This window comes from Colobus angolensis, unplaced genomic scaffold, assembly GCF_000951035.1.
Source record: "Colobus angolensis palliatus isolate OR3802 unplaced genomic scaffold, Cang.pa_1.0 Scaffold80, whole genome shotgun sequence".
Lineage (NCBI taxonomy): Eukaryota > Metazoa > Chordata > Mammalia > Primates > Cercopithecidae > Colobus > Colobus angolensis.
Window position 1 is genome coordinate 5,063,000 of NW_012121821.1, and position 4,499 is coordinate 5,067,498.

Consider the following 4,499-nt stretch of genomic DNA (forward strand, 5'->3'; position numbering starts at 1 on the left):
AGGTATACAGTTACCTATTAAAATAGTATGCTATTGAAGTCCTTTAGGTGTCTTAAGCACTGTAAACACCTAGATAGATGTAATTTTTAAAAATAGCAAATTAACATTTACCAACTACTTCCTATGTGTTACTCATTGTGCTACACATTTTGCATAGGGTAAGTAATTTCATTTGAGTCTTTAAAAACCGTAAGAAGTAGATACTCGTATTTCCATTTTCAAATGAGGAAATGAGACAGAGTTTAAAATAACATAACCAAAGCCACTCAACTAATACTTAGTAGAACTGATTCCAACCCAGACAATGGGATCTAAAGCCTATACTGAGTCAGTATGCATCCCTATAGATTTTACTGCTAGTTCAGATGACAGGAAAAGAATGACTTTTTTTTTGTCACCTCTAGAGAATTGGGAGCAGGGAGGAGTTCTGCATAAATACGCCTATTTGGAAAGATCTGATAGAAACTAATAAGGTGATCTTGAGCCTACATTATTATTTTTTTTACCTGTTTTTGAAATTGGTCTCTCCTTTTTTTAAAAATCACTTAACTATTTTGCTTATCTATTGTGTCAGGTGAGAAATCTATTAAACTGGTTCTTCTGCATTTGTCAGATTATTGATAAATTGTTTATATTCTACCATACATGACCAAATACTGAACTGAAAAGGTAACTATAGAAATAAAACTGTAAGGCCTGGCGCGGTGGCTCACGCCTGTAATCCCAGCACTTTGGGAGGCCGAGACGGGCTGATCACGAGATCAGGAGATCGAGACCATCCTGGCTAACACGGTGAAACCCCGTCTCTACTAAAAATACAAAAAAAATTAGCTGGGCATAGTGGTGGGCACCTGTAGTCCCAGCTACTTGGGAGGCTGAGGCAGGAGAATGGCGTGAACCTGGGAGCGGAGCTTGCAGTGAGCTGAGATCGTGCCACCGCACTCCAGCCTGGGCGACTGAGCAAGACTCTGTCTCAAAAAAAAAAAAGAAAGAGAACTGTAAAAGTTAACCTTACGTTGCATGTCAAATTATATGTTGTTGAATATTTCAGTGAGAAAGTTGGTGTAATTAATGGAAAAAACTTGATTTTACTAGCAGTGTTAATCCATGGAAAGGGCAAGGGAATTTTTTCCTACTTGAGGTATTATAAATATGGTCAGAATAGAGAAAATGCTATATACAGTCTGATAATCTACAAATTTTGCACTTTCTAGATTTAGAATTCTTGTTCACAGGAGATCTTTCTTGGCAGAATGAGTAAGATTGGAAACGTTTTCCATGTGTCCTCATTATGAGAGAGGCAGACAACTCAAAGTAAATATGATAAGCAGTCTTCATTTTAGCAGCTTTCTATTTATTTTATAGTTCCTTGTTAGAAGTTTTATTTTTAAAAGAGGGTAGGAGAGGTAGTGTTTGGGCCCCTTATTTTTTCCTTCAAAAAGAATTTTTAAAGTCTGTCATTGTGTTCAACAGATTCATAACAGGCCCATCTGACAGTTGAATTAGTTGATTTTATTTGGGAATGAGAAGAGAACACAGTTATCCTCTTTAGCTATTAAAATATTACTTTTGGAGTTGGAGGTGGAAAGGAGGAATCAAGTATCTTCTCTTCCAGAAAGTGCAGTGAGAGAAGTAATGTTACCTGACTTCAGGAACCAGTACTTAAGGCCTTTTTTTTTGAGAGTCTCACTCTGTCACCCAGGCTGGAGTGCAGTGGTGCAATCTTGGCTCACTGCAGCCTCCGCCTCCTGAGTACAAGCCATTCACCTGCCTCAGCCTCCCTAATAGCTGGGATTACAGGGGCTCACCACCTCACCTGGCTAATTTTTGTATTTTAGTAGAGACGGGGTTTCACCACGTTGGCCAGGCTGATCTCGAATTCCTGACCTCAAGCAGTCCACCCACCTCGGCCTCCCAAAGTGCTGGGATTACAAGCATGAGCCAGTGTGCCTGGCCTACTTAGGCCTCTTTTTATAATTTAGGATCACAGAATTTCAAACTGGCGTTGGGAGGGTGAGTGCAGTAGCTCAACAGCTTGAGATTGGAGAACCGCTTGTCACCAGTGTTTTGCAAAATTTCCGTTTTGGTTATACCCATGCAGAGATTTTTTTTTTTTTTTTTAATACCAAGTCTTGATCTGTCGCTCAGGCTTGAGTGCAGTGGCGCAATCTCTACTTACTGCAAATTCTGCCTCCCAGGTTCAAGTGATTCTCCTGCTTCAGCCTCCTGAGTAAGCTGGAACTACAAGCGCCCGCCACCACTCCCGGGTAATTTTTTGTTTGTTTGTTTTATATTTTTAGTAGAGTTGGGGCTTCACCATGTTGGCCAGGCTAGTCTCAGACTCCTGACCTCAGGTGATCTGCCCGCCTCGGCCTTCCACAGTCCTGGGATTACAGGCATAAGCCACTGCACTCAGCTATTTTTTGGCATATTTTAAGGGAAAGAAATCACGCTTTTTAAATGTTGCTTACTGCTTTTCAAGGATTTGATTCTTATAAGCTACTTTTTCATTTATTAATGAGATTTAAATAAATTAGGTTATAAAGTTAAGAGCAGTTGTCTCTGGAACCCAGAAGTTGGTTTTAACACTAGCGTTTCTGCTGCAGGACATTTCTACTGGACTGTAATTCCTAGAAGGCAAGTATAAGAACTATTTTTTTGTCGTTTGTTTTAGAAACAAGGTCTTGCGTCACCCATGCTAGAGTGCAGTAATGCAATCATAGCTCACTGTAACCTCCAATTCGTGGGCTTAAGTGATCCTCCCACCTCATTCTTTTGAGCAGCTGGGACTCTAGGCACGTACCACCACACCCAGCTACTTTATACATTTTTTATAGAAGTGTGGTTTTGCTGTGTTGTCCAGACTAGTCTTGAGCAGTCTTCCCACCTCAGCCTCCCAAAATGCTGGAGTTGTACAGGCATGAGCCACCATGCCTATCCCTACTTTTTTTTTTTTTTTTTGAGACAGAGTCTCTGTTCAAGCAATTCTCCTGCCCCAGCCTCCTGAGTGGCTGGGATTACAGGTATATGCCATCACGCCCAGCTAATTTTTGTATTTTTAGTAGAGATGGAGTTTCACCATGTTGGCCAGGCTCGTCTGGAACTCCTGACCTCAGGTGATCCACCCACCTTGGCCTCCCAAAGTGTTGAGATTCCAGGCGTGAGCCACCACACCCGGCCTGTCCCTGCTTTTTTTAATGCCAAGATTTGTGTATTTCATCTTCAGTTGGGATTCATGGCATCTATCAATAATTGATATGAACTTAAATTGCAATTTACCTATAAAAAGATAACTTATTACTCATCTTTTAAAAGTCTATACTTCTGTCATTTGCTGGAAATGAATTATTAATGTTTATTCAGCAAACATTTATAGACCGAATAGTGTACACCAACATAAGGACTACCCTGCAGCTGCTTGATGATGGTAATAACTAACATTTAATGCTTTTATCAACAGTGTACATTCTTATTTAATCTTCCCCTCAACTCTGTACAGTCAGTATTATTATTGTCCGTATTTCACAGATTAAGACACCAGCCTAGAAATAAATGACCACCCCCTGGTAAATTACGTAGCTAGTTTTGGTCTCCTTATTTCCAGATTTCATGTTTTACCACCCTGAGCTCCAAAGATGATATAGTATCTACTTTGAAGCGTATAAGGAAAAACTGAGTTTGGGCCTCAAACCAGCCCCACGATCTCTTTATTTACCAATTGTGAACTAGCCTCACTCGGTTAAGGAAGTCTCTTAAAATGTCAGTTACTTAGTTTCATCTTCTTAAAATGTAGAATTGCTTTATGTTACTTAAATATGGGTCCCTTTTTTTTATGAGTTAATTTGTTTGCTTTTCAAGATTTTGGATTCAAAGTTTTTAAGGTAACCTTGGATGCAAATTTTGTTAATTGGATTAATATAAATTTAAAGTTTTTAAAATTCCATTGGTCTGTGTTTTATCCTGGATAGGATTAAAGCAGTCTTTAAAGGTAATCTGTTGTTGGCTTTAATGTTTTATAGTACATTCTGGTGACACTTGTCTCACTAGTCCACATTTTTTGTATATTTGGTATATAGATTTTTTCCTTGGTAGTCACTTGTTTTTACTTTTTATATTTTACTTCCCAGTCTTAATCTCTGTAACCCATTTGTATAATCCCTTATGCAGTCTCTTTATTTGTGGTGTTACTTGAAGAGAAGTGTGTTTCCTGAGACAGGATGTCATGTCTGTGCCCTAATTTTTAGTTATATTGCTTTTATTGCATAAAGCATCTTGGACTAGCTTGGGAGAAGGTAAAAGAAAATGTGGTTGCATCTTGTCCTGGTTGAATGCCCACTAATCTTAATGGATTTTCCCAGTTGTGCATACCTTAGGAGTAAGGATGTTGTCTTATGTTTATTTTCACTCTTTTTTAAAATGTGTATTGTTTTTGAAAGATAATAACCCTAATATATCTATAATACCAAACCACCATTATGAAGTTAGAGAAGGAATATTTA